The sequence below is a fragment of the Erinaceus europaeus genome, chromosome 19 (assembly GCF_950295315.1).
Source record: "Erinaceus europaeus chromosome 19, mEriEur2.1, whole genome shotgun sequence".
Taxonomy (NCBI): Eukaryota; Metazoa; Chordata; class Mammalia; order Eulipotyphla; family Erinaceidae; genus Erinaceus; species Erinaceus europaeus.
The window spans coordinates 17,621,080-17,636,462 of NC_080180.1; the positions used below are offsets into that span (position 1 = coordinate 17,621,080).

The 15,383-nt window shown below is 34.8% G+C and overlaps 1 long non-coding RNA gene across 1 annotated transcript in view; it reads right to left on the bottom strand.

Moving 5' to 3' along the window:
• Positions 1-15,383, bottom strand: part of LOC132534600 (uncharacterized) — a 56,832-nt gene that overhangs the window by 14,515 nt on the left and 26,934 nt on the right. The window contains exon 2 of the long non-coding RNA XR_009546308.1: positions 3,233-3,378. This is a non-coding gene — a long non-coding RNA (uncharacterized LOC132534600). The remainder of the gene's footprint in view (positions 1-3,232; positions 3,379-15,383) is intronic.

The window sequence follows — 15,383 nt, forward strand, 5'->3', positions numbered from 1 at the left end:
TAATTTGTCCTGATTCTCTTTTCCCACAATTCTTGACTAAGGGACTACTTTTTTTTTTCCATAAGTCTGTATTCATTTTAGTTAACTTCTTTATATTTTGTATACTATTATATAAATTATGACAATTACAGAAACAAGTCAGGTCTTGACGCCATTTAACTGAATGTGGAGCGCCTGGAACCCAAATTAAACCTGAAAACTGCCATAAGAGATGGTTTAATTCTTTAAAAAAATATATTTCACTTTGATGTATCCTCAATATTTTGTAGCTAAAAGATATGCCCTGGACACATAGCATATAACACAAAAACTGAAAACCACCACCTACTACAATTTCATCAAAATGTCCACTTTTAACTGAAAAAAAAAAGGCTTCATTTAACATATATGCATCAAAATGCACTTGAACTAAATTTAATTGGTTTATGATTGTCACATGCATGCAAGATTTTTAATTTTAACTCCTAAGTAGTGTTACAGGGTTTTTTTTTTTTTCATCAAACTTGTTTTATTCACAACAGTACTGATTTTTAACGATTTGGTCACACACTTCTGTGTGTTCCAAACAAAAATCTGGATTAAATTTTTTCCTTCCCTTTGCCCTTTCCTTTGCTTCCCTTCCTCCCTCTCTCCATTACTATCTCCTTTCCTCCTCTCTTCTTTGCAATGCTGAGACCTCTCATTTATGTGATGCAACAGCGTGGCCAATGTTTATATTTTCCATCTGAATCGTGGGGGGTAGGGTGATGAAGGAGAAAGAGACACAGAGAGGCAACGACAGCAATGCACCATTCCTCTACCCATGGAGCTCTTTTGGAGCTGCCCATGGTACTCCAATATGGTGCTGGATTTGAACACAGGTTTTTAAACCTGACAAGGCATGTAATCTATTGACTGAGCTTTTCTCTTGGTTTCTAATTTTTTTTTTCCCTTCTTACCACCACCGGGGTTTATCACTGGTACTCTGTTCTTGCACTAGAATACATTACCCCCTTCCAGTTTTGTTTTGTTTTGTTTTGGCCTTTATTTGATGGGATAGAGAAAAGTTGAAAGGAGAGGGTAGAAACAGAGCAGAGAGGGAAAGAAACAGACAGACATCTACGGTATCTGCTTCACCACCTGTGAAGTGTCTCCGCAACAGGTGAGAAGTAAATCTAAATCCTAATTTAAAGAAATTGTTTGACATTCTGGAAACACTAGAAATCTAGCCTGGGTGTATGATTCAAATTTTAAAAGCTTTGTCTCATAAACATATTTATTAGCATGTATAATATTTTGATTTTTTAACTTTAAATATTATGTCTTCAAGAGCAAACTTATTTTCTGCAGAATGCCACCAACTTCTTTGACCAATTGAAGTTAGCTAGTTATATACAGTGGATTTCATCACAACACTATTTTTTGCCAATTCTTATCAAAATATTTAATAATGAAAAGACAGGAACTTTTTATATTCAGTTACTAAGAACACAAAGTTAGTAATGAGGAAACTAACTGTGACTTTCTAACACATCTTAAGAAATAATTTACCTGTTTTCCTTTTGACTCTTCCTTTAAATTCTAGATAAAGCTACAGATCATCAGTGCTAAATAATTGAAATACAAAAAAAGGTAAAATAGAGAATATAGAGGATTGCATTTGAATAGAAAAATATTATTTATTTACACATGTAATTTGAAGTGGTTTACATTACACATACATGTAGAACAGAATATACATTAATAACTTAACTAAGTTTTTCTATATAAATAGTATTCCCAGGCAGTACTGCTATAACTCACTCCAGGTCATTTATCTATAGATTTGGTTGTCTGATGTCTATATATATATATCCTGTTTCAGTAAAGCGGGCTTTTACTGAAAGTCTATAACTACTTCATGGTAAAAATGAGCTAGTCTCTGGCTGAGAGAGAAAGCTCTTTGAATTGTTGTGTCTTGTTTTAAAACATGATATTTTATAGGAACACCCAGCATGGAGCAGAAGTCATGCAACTAAGCAACTCAGGTCTTTTTATTTGTTTATTTATTTATTTTAAGATGTGGCAGCCAAAGAGGAGGGTCAGCAGAAGAGCAGGAAGCAAGGAAGACTGAAAGCAGTAAGAAGGTGTGTAGCCCCAGCACAGAACATTCTTTCAGTCTCTCTTTTGTGAATACATAAATCTTAGAGGAAAAAAAAAGAAGATAAGACAATACTTGGGGGTGGGAAGCAACCATGGGTTATCAATGACAGAGACAGAATCAAGTGCAAGGAGAGAGAAGTAGTTATGAGGACAGGGAAAAGAGAGATTAATGAGGAAGAAGCCTGCAAGGAATCCTCTCACAAAGGATGGCAGTCATCTTCCATCTTCAGCGATGAAAGCCTGGTTTTATTGTCTGATCTGATGTTCACTCTGTCCAGTCATGTCTTTAAAATGCCCGACTCCAACAGCTGATGCAGTTGCCACCACAGAAAGAGAAATTATAGCTTTCAGCCTTTCATTTCCCCCCTCACCTATAATCCTCTAGTTCCAGTCTGTCCGACCAACTAACACACTTTTTTTTCTTTCTCCCGTTCTCTCTCTCTCTCTCTCTCTTTCAGTCTGCTCCTCCCCCCATCTTTTGAGATAACCACTTAAATCTGTTTTACACTTAAAACACTATGTATCCCTTGAAACTCCTGAATCAGGAAAAGTCCAGATGGAGACATTAAATAGCACAGAGGGCATAAAATGATGACTGTCCTGTGTCTTATTAAGAGTCACTGTTTGCCTCCAAGTCTTTCTTTAAAAACAATAATAAACTGGTAAGATTATTTTTTTTAATTTTACATTATGGATCCCTTTTAAATTTTTCCCCCAAATGCTTACTAATCTATTTCCACATGCATGTTGTTTGGTGCAGGGCCTTCAAAGACTCTCAAGGTTTACTTTTATATATAAAAAGAGTGAAGATGAAAGCTATTATTTAAATACAGCATTGCCTTCAGTGGTACCAAGATGCTTATTACAACTGCCCTGATGAGACAGTGGGAGCATCTCAGGGCCCCCAGACTCCTCTAATGTATATTTAGGTGTCTCTGATGGCTTGCCTAAGTGATGTGGCATATATCTGATGAAAGGCCAGTAAACAACAGCACTTATAAAAGGCATCTGTTATAGACAAGAAGAAAAGGAAGAGAGAGAGACTGGGGGTGGGGGGGAGGAGAAAGTATCTGCAGTGGAGAGAACAAAGCAATTAAAAAATATATCATACCTTAATTGTGTCCCAGTTTTAGGGTAAACTACATGCCTCTTTGGAGACACAGCATTTCTTCAACTTTTGTGGAACTGTCATCAAAGAAATCAATCAAACTGCCTTCACTGGTCTTTATGGATTTGCTGGTAATTTTGTCAAGATCCCTGTACAAAGCAAAGAGAGATACATGGAACTCTAGCCAAGCTAAGAAAATCAGCCACAATTGATTGTTTAATCTTCTAATAGGAATGTTTTCTAGTCCATCAATCCATAGAGATCTGTCAGCTTTTCATATCCTATACTTTCTCTTCTCTGGGATACTAATTTGACCTTAGAAAACATTTGGGGGGGATGGTTCCTCCTCTACATGAAACAAATCTTTACAAATAACTACCAAAGATATCAGAAACAATAAACAAAATAAATTTCACTACCTCCCCTACACTGATGCTATAATTTTCATGTTCCTTTGGATGCATCTTTCATGTATAAAAGGCTCTGCAATACAAAATAATAATTGTTAAATAAATCCCCAAAACTTAATTATATTTTCCTTGCTTTTAATCACAAAATTATGCAAAAGAGACTAATTCCCCATCTTAATAATACTATGGCTTTTTATATCATTCTTCTAGTTTGCGATACTAATTGGATTTTCAGAAAAGAAACTACTGAATGTGATTAGGCATTATGATTTTCCTTCCTTTTAATTTGGCTAAACGAAGACAACCAAGTGTGTTCCCTTTTCAGTACTGAATTAGGGAATTTTCATATTTTGTTTTATAAAAACAGTACTATAAAAGAAACTTTAGAATTTACAAGTTTGATGATGATGGAGGATGACCTAGTTGGGGACGGGGGTTAAAGTGTTAAGCAGAAAAGTAAGAAATGTTCCACATGTACCAACTACTGTGTACCAAGACTATAAACCCTTAGGCATATAAACCCCAATAAAAATAAGTAAATAGATAAGTAAATAAAGTGTATTCCTTCACACACACACACACAAACACACAGAATTTACAGGTTTGTTGACATCTTTTACTCTAGACATAATGTGTTGTCTCTTCAGGAATGCATTTTTATTACTTTTGTTTTGAAAAGCTGTCAATATCATTCTGAGTACATCCCCTATAAGTCTTTTACCCCAATAATTATCTTTGATGGCCATTGTCATCCATGTGTGAGGCTCTAGAGACTGCACATGAAGCACAACTGAAGAGGTATGAGTGACCCTGCTGACTGAAACTGCACAGAAGTACTTTGAACAACTTTACGTGTCTGTTGCTATTCCCAAGTCTCTCAAGGGAGAGGCGGCAGTGAGCTTAGCAGTGAGATTTCAACTAACTCAAGATTTTTCTGGCTGGAGTTGGGGGCATTACTTTGGTTTCCTTTGCATTACCCTGCTGGTCTGTGTCCATCTGCTTAGCAAGAAAATGACTACTAAGGGGAGAGAGAGCTAGTGTAAATAAATACATCGGATATTCTTTGAGACGTAAAGTATCAGATGTAATGTTACAGCATGTGGAAACATTCTGAAGAGTGAACAAACAAACGGCACCAGTAGACATGTCTGTGGTGTGATGACTACATAGTTTTTGACTGATTCATTGTACTGTATTCACTGAGGATCCCTGACTATTAGACACTGAATCTCTCTTCCATTAAACCTTCAAGTTCTAAAAAACAACAAAAGTCTCATGACTCTCTCCTCCCATAAGTTTGTTGTTAGCATTTTAGAGTAGATGAATTATAAATGTATTAATTATAGTTAATTAATCTAATAATTATAGATTAATGTAGATTAATTACCAAATTATTTTCTGTGATTGGCAAAATTCCTCAATATATAAAATAGGGGTACTGAGGCTTGGAGACTCACTGAGAGTGGCTGAACAGGCACAAAATGTCATACTCTCAAACTCCAAACCCAGAGATCCAATGTGTCTCCTCCCTTTTAAAAACCTATAGGTGGATGTTTGTGAACTTAGTTTCCAATATGGCAAACGAACTATGAATTATTTTTATAAATAACTTTAAAGTGCTGCATTGTATTTTAAATATATTAGAAAAGATGACTAGAATATATACTGGCAGGAGTGTTGTTCTGGGAATAAGAAAATTGTGCAAAACCTTCTAATGGTCATAGGATTTACCTCATAGTCTCACTTCCCTTCCAATCACATTTCATTATATTATGAGGCAATCTGTCAGTTTCTTTTCTCTCTCTGATCCATCTATTGACTGAAGACATTCATAAATTTCTGGAGCTTAAAGAGAGTGGTAGGTTACAAAACGTATACTCGATTAAAAAAATAATGAAAATATTCCCAGTGATATCTTTTGGTCTGTAACTCTTGACAGCTACTGTTAATTACATTTTAAAGTGTCAATGGCCTAAAACTCCCAACATATATTAAGCCTATTCCAAGTACTTTGTGTTGTCGAGCCTATTGTACACTAAGCAAAGAATGTAGTTGAACAGATTGGAGTGGGGATGTATCATACATGCTTTGAGAAAAAACTATCTTAAAAAAAAAAAAGGTTTCAACTGAGCCCAAAATTTAAGGCATCTGAATAACATGAATTCTACCTGAGTCAATCTAAAACTTCTTATAGAATTTTACTTCTGAGTGACCTCAAAAAAGTCTGAGGGCAGGTGGAAAAAACCCTTACATAAAAAGATGTTCAATGTTTTGACTCTAATTTTATTGACTTGCATGGGTGTAGAATGCCAAAAAACTGCAGTGGTACACTCTCACACTTGTATTTGTTTCTCAGACTCACTATACCCATCCACAAAGTCCCAGGGCCATGACTCTATCTGAACAACTTCCTCCACCCTTCCCTTAGCCTTCTCCCCATTTCCTCCTGGTAACCACTATATCTTTATCAGTTCCCAAGAATTACTTTTGTTGCTTTACTGTTTTTTTCCCTCTCAGTTTATATAGGCTGAAGATGGAAGCCAAGACCTCAAGCATGTATGCAAGTATGTAATCTGCCACTAAGTTACATATTGGACCCCCAAAATATTATTTTAAAGAAAACATTTAAATACTTTTCCTTCCCCTTCAAGCCCAACATAGTATACTACATTTGCAGTATAACAAGACAGTAGGTTATGAATTGATTCCCTAATTAATTTTGTTTATTCATTTCCCCCCATGTTTTTCCCCAGTTCTCAAAGTCATTCTGGCCCTTCTCAACATAGGTAGGAAGAAACATATGACTGTCCTTTGTAAACGCTGAGTTTTCTTTGTCTCTCAGCTCCAGCTCTTGCACCTCCACACTGCCTGGTGTGGTGTGGAGGCCAACCAGACGGGCCTCACCGTCAGATGCCAGAAGCAACGGTGGAAGCCAAGGGCCCTGGGCTCACAAGCTAAAACTTGCACGCTTGGCAAGACTCAGATGCCAAGGCTTGAATCTCTAATAAACCCCTCACTGCCTCTCCAGTAATGATACCCTGGGGCTGCTGGGAGGGGATTCTTTTTATAGGAAGCATACTCATAAGGATTTAATATTATCTTTCTGAACCCTTTGATTCAATCGTGTTTTTTTTTTAACTTTCTCCCTTTATTTTTCAGACCCTCTAATGTGAGCCAGTGTTAATTCTTGATGCAACCATAGCATGTAATCAACATCTCTCTACTGAGCTCGAGATTCTTTTTCCCCCTTTAGCCATGTGCTTCAAAAAATATCTTGCCACTGAATGCCTTTTTACAGACTGAAAAGACTTTTTAGGCTAAACAACATTTGTTAGGTTTTGATGCAATCAAACGCAATTTCAATCTTCTTGAAATATTCAGCCCTGCCTCTCTAAAATTGCACATATGTGTCAGCTTTCAATTTTTCTCACTGGTGTTTTACACATGAAGTCTATTTTCACTGAGAAAATGGAATCTTTGTGTCTTTGTCTCTCAGCGCCTTGCTTTCAGGCATGTTCTGGCAGGGGCTTTGACTATCTAGGCACTGGGGGAGGGGCCTGACTGTCATTTGTCAGCTTTTCTTGCATCTGTAATTTCTGGCCACTCAGCATTATTAGAGGGTCTTAGAAAGGAGGGGGGGGGTTGTCACTGATGAAAGCCAAACTCTGAGGAACTGCCCCATGTTAATGACCAAAGAGAGAGGGAGAGAGTCTGAAAAACTTTTATTGTGCTTTAATGAAAAGGATTTTTTTTTCCTTTTGGAAATGGCTAATTTACAAAATTGCACATGGTAACATTTTCAGATCTCAGTTTAGAAAGCCCCTGTCCATATTATGTTACTGATTTCATTGCTTTCAGCTTGGCAATGGTTCATGAAACTATTTTAATTTTCCACCCTTGGCTTCTGGTTATTTCTGCCCTTATTTCCTCGTAACATAACTGACAGCCCAATTAAACATCTGCATTTTTTAATCTGGATTTCCCCCCCAAAAAAAAAAAAACTTTTTTTGTTTTCTTCTAAAACTTCCAGATGTTTGGGCTCGTTTATGATTTTAATGCATGCGACTTTATTTGCTCCAATTTCAAAGGGAGGGAGCTAGATGAACTGACCAGATGTTTCTATATGAAAAGCTTTGTAATACATCAATAAACAGGTCAGTATTTTTGTCTCCTTATGAACATATTTACATGAGAATATATCTTACTTTCTTTTTGCACTGTATTGTTTGAGTTGATCTTTGAAACATTTTTGTGGGAGACTAGAGCTTAGATTTCATACTGTGATCTTTTAATTAACTGGTGTAGTTAATGAAGAAAGACTCCTACTCTGTTATCTCAGCATCTAGTTGTAAGAATAGAGTCTGCTGTGATTTTTATTACTATTTCTGTCTTCTTTTTTTTTTTCTTTGTCTGTGAGAGATAAGAAATTGTAAGCTATGTGTGGCAACAATATATTTTAACTCAGTTTCCGGTTTGGTACAAACATTAAAGCAATCATCAATATCTTGCCTTGAAGTGCTTAGATAAAAGTTAAAAGAGTCTCTAATATATTTCAAGAAAACTTGTTTCCCATAGTTAATAACAGGAAGCTGAGTAAACAGACATTTTCTGACAAATGAAAATGAAAGAGTAACATATACACAGAAACATGGGAAATGAAACAATGAAGCACTGTACAGTCACTCCAGAAGAGTGGTTCAGATTCCAGCATCACTAAACATGCAAAACTCATACCAACTCCAGAGTAAGTCATCATTCATTTGATATCTCAAGGTGATGTTTGAACATTTAGAACCATCTTAGAGAGTGAAATAAGTTCTTCTACTGTTAATATTTCAAAGTGTGCAGGCTATTTCTTTCATTGATTTTTGGGAGGCAGAAACATTATTTCCTGGAATCTAGATCTTCAGACAATCCACTAGACATGGAGGAAGACACTGTTTTCTTTTGAAAAATCACAGCTAGGAGATTTTTTTTCTAAGGGTATTCTTGCTGCACACTTCTGGAAAGAAGAACAACTAATAGAATAATTTTTTGGCACATTAAGATGGGTTTGGGGGGGTATTCATGAGGTCTCAGACAAGCTAAATAAAACAGTCATTAATTAGACAGACAGAAAGGATCACTGGGCAACTTGACCCACTTGTGCTTAAAGCTCCAGACAAAGCTTCCCCGGGAAGTAATGTGTCTTTATCTTCCAATTGTATCATAGAGTGGGGACTGTCTGATCTCAGTACTGACCTTGAAAGCGGTAAACTGATGTGATATGTTCTTCCTCTGGTTTGCAGAAACCCTGAGCTCAACTTTCATTTTTGATGTTTGTGCAGACTTAGTTTCTATATTTTTCCCCCAAAATGAATTGTTTCATCCTCTTGTTAATTTTTTTATAATAATTTAAAGGTGATTATCTAAGAACTGCCAAATGTAAAATTAAACTTAATTAAATACCTATTTCTAGTTTTACAGGATGAATAGAAAGATAAAAAGTGATGGCAAGAGTAAGGAGATTTTTTTTTTTTGCTCTATGATATACTTGATTGCAAATTAAAGGGTTATTTTGACTGCTCAAATGCAATAAAGAAACCTTGACTATCATATAGTCAGACTAGTGAGTATCCCTGGTAAGCTTCGACAAAGACTCAACTTAAATAAGGGGTCAATCATTTTTGACCATGTATAATAAATATTCACAGAACAGACCCAGAAGCCAAAATCAGATTAATTTCATCTTGGCTCAAACTCAGGAGAAATACATTCAATTGGGGTCTAGAGGAGGAGGTTTGTACTCAGAGCTGACCAGATGATCAAATTTAAAAGAAGTACCTCTCACTTTTTTTTTTTATATACACATGGATGAGGAAGAGTATACATGATATACTTTATTCAAGAACTTTATAGTTGTTGGGGAGTATGCAAACAATAAAGTGAATATCTTGATTTTAAAAAGAACAATTTAAAACAAACAAAACAGAAAATTAAAATTGAATCAGAAAATAAGTGAAGTTTTGTTAGCTGCAAGTAGAATATATTGAAGTTTTGTTAGCTGCAAGTAGAATACATTGTTTAGGTTGTAAAATTTTAGTGAATTTGTAAATTAATGAGGAGTACATAAGCATTTAGATGATCAAGTCCAAGAAGGATGACAGAGGACCTAGTGGGGGTTATACTGTTATATGGAAATCTGAGAAATATTATGCATGTAGAAACTATTGTATTTACTGTAGAATGTAAAACATTAATTTCCCAATAAAGAAATTTTAAAAACATGATCAAATGGAATGTGTACTTATTTGGATATTTACAAATATAGGTTGAACTATTGTTTATCCTATATTCTAGTAATATAATCAAATATATTGATTACTAGTAGTCTACCAGTTCTTTGCATTTTTGTAAGACAAGTTTATGATACTAAATTATAAGAACCCTCACTATAGTGAGTTACCTTTTGTTAGATCTTTATAGGAAGAAAAGTAAAATCCATCAGGCTTAGAACTAGAATCTAACTATATATCTGAAAGATATACTTTCTTGAAAAGCTACACTTTGAAAAGTATGTAATATTTTTCCATTTTCAAAGAGAATTTCTAAGACTTCAGAAATCTAGAAAATTTCTTGCAAGTTTTATGGGTATAAACTAACATGATAACTGTCAATGATATATCTAGAAAGGGGTAATCAGGTTAAACATTTTTTTTAATTGACACCATGCCTATCTCTGGGGCACATCTCTGATTTAGTATCAGTACTAAATATACCTCTGTTAGGGGCCATTTTTTCCTTTTTTCTTTCTATTTTATTTGATAGAACAGAGAGTAATTGAAAGAGGAGGGGGAAGTAAAGACACACACATGCACACGCACACGGTGGGGGTGGGGGGCCAGAGAGAAAGAGATACACCAGCAGCCCTCCTCTACCACTTGTGAAGCATCCCCTATGCAGGTGGGAAACAGAGGGTTGAACCTCTTATGGTAATTTGTGCAAGGGGGGGGGTCTGCCACAACCTGGTCCCCTAAACAAAAAGTTAAATGACAATTCTTCTTAGGTTGCATCATTATTGTTTACTCTCAGAAAGCGTTTATCATCAAGTTCATATAGATGATATGAGTTCACTAAATTATTCAATCAAATAATCCCAGGGTCACTCAAGATATGACTTGTTTATATCTCAGGTAAATTGGGTTAAATAGAATTACCAAATGTTCCTCTTCTATTCCATCAGAGCAGTATGTACCAGTCTCTAGATGAATCTGACTCAAATTTTTGGTATATTTATTAAGAGAACAACAATGAACACCACATAATTACTTCAGTCATTAAATAATCTTATTTACAGAGGAAAGTACTAGCTAAAATTTCATTTCTTGAAAATGAGATCTGGAAGTGAAAAAAAAAAAAGACCCTTACAGACTTGTGTTCAGAGCTTAGACTTGGACCAGTATTTTGATCACAAAAACTAATATTAAAATCACAGAGCTGTAAGTTAGACTTGTATAAATTTTCTAGCAGCAGCATTTTTTATTCAAGTGGTTTGTGTATGGTATATGAATTTCATTCCTCTACGTATCACATAAATGTACTTTTCTTCCTGCCTTCTTTTCTTTCTTTCCTTCTTTCTTTCTTTCTTCTTTTCTTTCTTTCTTTCTTTCTTTCTTTCTTTCTTTCTTTCTTTCTTTCTTTCTTTCTTTCCTTCTTCCTTTCTTTCTTCTTTTTTTACCAGAGCACTGATCAGCTTCAGCATATGGTGGTGCTGGGGACTGAACCCGGGACTTTAGAGCCTCAGGCATAAAAGCTCTAAAAGCTATTTGCATAACCATTATGCTTATAAATGTACTCTTAATGTTTTGTGCATTCTATTTTTATTTGTTTTGTAAGGAACCTGTTTCTTTTTTATTTTATTTTATGTATGTGTGTACATATATTTAGTGGTTTTTTGTTTTTTTTTTTGGTTAATTTTCTCTGAAAAGTAGTCCTAACACATATGGGTATAATATGGGTCAAATTTACGAATATATAGGGAAGCCAGCACAATTGTTTCTTGGCTAGTTGTCAATTTCTTTAACACCTTCAGTAGCCTCTGTAGTCTCCCTGTTACTAGTGAATTTTCTGCTGCGGTTGTTAGATATAAGTTGGGCAGCACATGTCAACACTGTTAGTTGAAGTAGAAAATAGTTAGATATTGGAACAATTTTCTGACAGAGGATTTAGCATTCTAAACATTCCCACCTAACCATTTTAAGCTTCAATTTTTTTTCTTTTTTCTTCCTATTCTTTCTTTGTTTCTTTCTTTCTTTCTTTTTTTTTTTTTTTTGCATTCAGGATTATCACTGTGCCAGCACTCCAAGGCCACAGTACCTGGTGGCCATTTTTTTTTAAATTTTTTTATTTTATTGAAAAGGACAGTGAGAAATTGAGAGGGGAAGGGGAAATAGAGAGGAAGCAATAAAGGGAAACCTGCCAACCTGCTTCACTACTTGTGAAGCGGCCCTGCTGCAAGTATAATACTATATGTGCATTTAACTGGTTCTCAAAACAAGGAAGTTCTTCCAAGCTTCAACCATGCTTCTGAGATCTTTTTGGTCTTGTATTTTTGTTAGTTTTAGTAAGCACATCTTAACACGTTTCCTATCACTGTCATCTTTTTTTTTTTTCCTTTGGATAGGACAGAGAGAAATCAAGAGAGGAGGGGAAGACTGACAGAGACACCTATAGATCTGCTTCTCCTCCAGTGAAGCACCCCCCTGCAAGTGTGGAGGCAGGGGCTTGAACCAGGACACTTGTGTTGGTCCTTGTGCTTCCGGCCATGTGCGCTTAACCTGCCGTGCTACCACCCGACTCCCTCACTGTCATCTTTTTGAACATTACAAACTGCAATACATACCAAATCTACTGGTGGAAACCATATTATTTTGCTAAGAGTGTTCTAGCAGCAGAAATTATTAAGACTGAAGAGCAGTTTTAGAATTTCTACTCAAGCTTGGGTTAATGACTGTGATGGGACTTTGAAGCAATGATTACAATTTTAATTGTAGTGTAAATATAGCTCAAGAATAGACATGTTTATGATAATAAATATTAATAATATATATTACTTTTCTGAGATAAACAATGTAATATGTGAAGCTATACATCCTTTTATCTTTTGCTTTACAAAGAAAGTAAATGGTAGGCTATTACTGCCACACAATTTGTATCCTTTCTTTACTCTTCCCTCCAGGTATATGTCTTCCTCCTTTGCTAAAGGGAAATTACTCCTATAAATTTTAGAGAAAGTAAAAAATATATAAAGTTTTGTGTTAGTGGTTTACGATATATATATATATATATATATATATATGATATTCAGAAACTAATTTATTTCAATTTTAAAAAACCAAGCATGTCAGATTAAAAGGTTTAAATATAAGCTACATTTTCAGCTTAAGTTAAAAATTTAAATGTTGTTTCAGAGGATTCCTAGAAAACCCAAGTATGCATCATGAATTTTGTTTGTTTCAGATAAAAAAAGCTTATTGAAACCTAAAGAAAATATAGCACATGTTTCTCCATGAAAGAAAATAAGAATAACTGAAATTTTAGGGCAATGATGCAGTCTATTTCAAGGTAACTATTGTGCATGAGTTACACTAACTCTAAAGTTTTCAGCTCACTCCTAATGCAGTGTGCTAAGCAGGCATGTAAAACTGTATGTACAGAGTAGGAAAACAGCCTGCTCTGAGTCTGTTGTTTCTGCATTTTCTAAGTAAGTCTCTTTTGTGCATATAAACAGGCTGTATACCCTTTTATTTGGCAACTCTTACTTCTGCATTAGCTTCTGCATTTCACAGGGTTAGAATAAAATCAGCAGCATTTTACATACCTGGGAAGTTTATTGAATAAGAAAAATCACAGATTTCTTTTTATTCTTGTGTGTCTTAATGACACACCTTTTACTCTATGAATTCTGTGTCAAAGATAGTGATCAAGCCAAATTTGTTATATAAATTCAAGTTAAAATTCCAGATAATAAATATTCTTCCTTTAGCTGTGTTTATTAAATAAAACTATACAAGCTGTTTATTTCTTTCAGCCTAGTATATAATTTTAATTATATGCAATGTGGAAACATCTTTATAAAGTAATTAGTTCTAAATGTTAATTTTGTGTAGTTTATGAATGCTTGTCAAGATATTACAAAATAAAATGTTTTTATATTCTATTACTAAATTTCCACGTATAATTTTAAAAATAATTATTTGATTTGATCTTAAAGCTCTATGACAAAATATATTTAATTCTTATTTGGGCTCAATAAGCTTAACAATCTCAGATATTTGTGGCTTTGAGGGTAATTTATTATTTTAATGGGATTAGCACATTTTGTACTCCAAAGCCTAACAAAACTACCAAGGTACCTTTTCATTGTACTCCTCCGTTGTACTTAGTATACTCATTGAAAATAAAACACACTTAAAAGGAGATCCAAAGGATAATAAACTCCAACTCCTTGTCTAACACAATTTTCCAGAAACATCTAAAATATGTAATCATTGTTTAAGGACGCCTGACTTTCAATCAATCCCATTTCCAAAAAAAGGATTGTAATGAGCATCAGGGAGTTTGACAGGATAAATGACTTTAGCTGACTTTACACTAAATATACATGCATCTATTACATTTTGTAAGGCAGGAAGTCACTTGTGTCTCTTCACATCAATATGAGAAAGTGAAAGATTTTCATCATGAGAGGCCTGAGACATCATCTAGCCAATAAGAGTATTTGAAACTACCCTGCATCATCCTGACTGCCATTGATGACTGGATATACCTAAACACAACAATACCATATTTTATTATTGTGATATCCATAGTCCAGCAACCATACAGTGGACTGATGACCCTGACTGTAAAAAAGAAATTGGAATGTCCCATTTTTTTTATCTCCCATCTTCTAAACTTTAAATTCCACTATGATCAGAGTCTAGTTTAGCATTCAAGAATAAAAGGAAAAGAAGAACTTAAGAGAATAAAATGTCATGTGAGAGAGGCAAAATTTAACTTTCATGGGATCCAAGAAAAGGTAGAAAATTCTTGTTGGACAGTTGGCACAATTCTGATTTTGTCTCTTGATTAATATTTAATTGCTAACAGTCATTAGACATCAATTATTTAACACTTTAAGCAATGGCAGGACTTCATTTCTTAGATTATCTGACTTAAAAGATAATTTAGGAGTCACACCTTCATAAAGCTGAGGCTGTGTCCAGTCTCTGTTAACTATTTCTACCTCTTGGCTAGAATGCCAGGCATTTTAAGGATGTTCATGAGATGCAGAACCCATCAGACTCTATTTGGGTTTCCAGAGATAGTAGTAGATACAGAAGAGAAAGAAACGAATGCTTGACTTGAGAGGCTAAGAGTCTGAATCCAGTGTGAGTGTAATAGAGATATTCAGAAAGGAAACTTGTGAAGAAAAAAAAATAATTCACAGGTACGTGAGGAGGTAGACTTTTTAAGGCAGTTTCCTTATTCTGTGATTAAAATATGGACATTTGCATCATGTTCTAGCATTTAAAACAACAGTAGCTAAGATTATCTAAGGATAAATGCTTATTCAGGAACAGCAAGGAGAGAAGTAGTTAGGATCCTAATGTTCCAGTACAAAGTGTATTCTAAGATAATATTATCACTACAGAAAATCCCTGTTACATTCAGTGGAGAAGCAATTACAGAAGCCAGACCGTCCACCATCTGCATCCCATAAT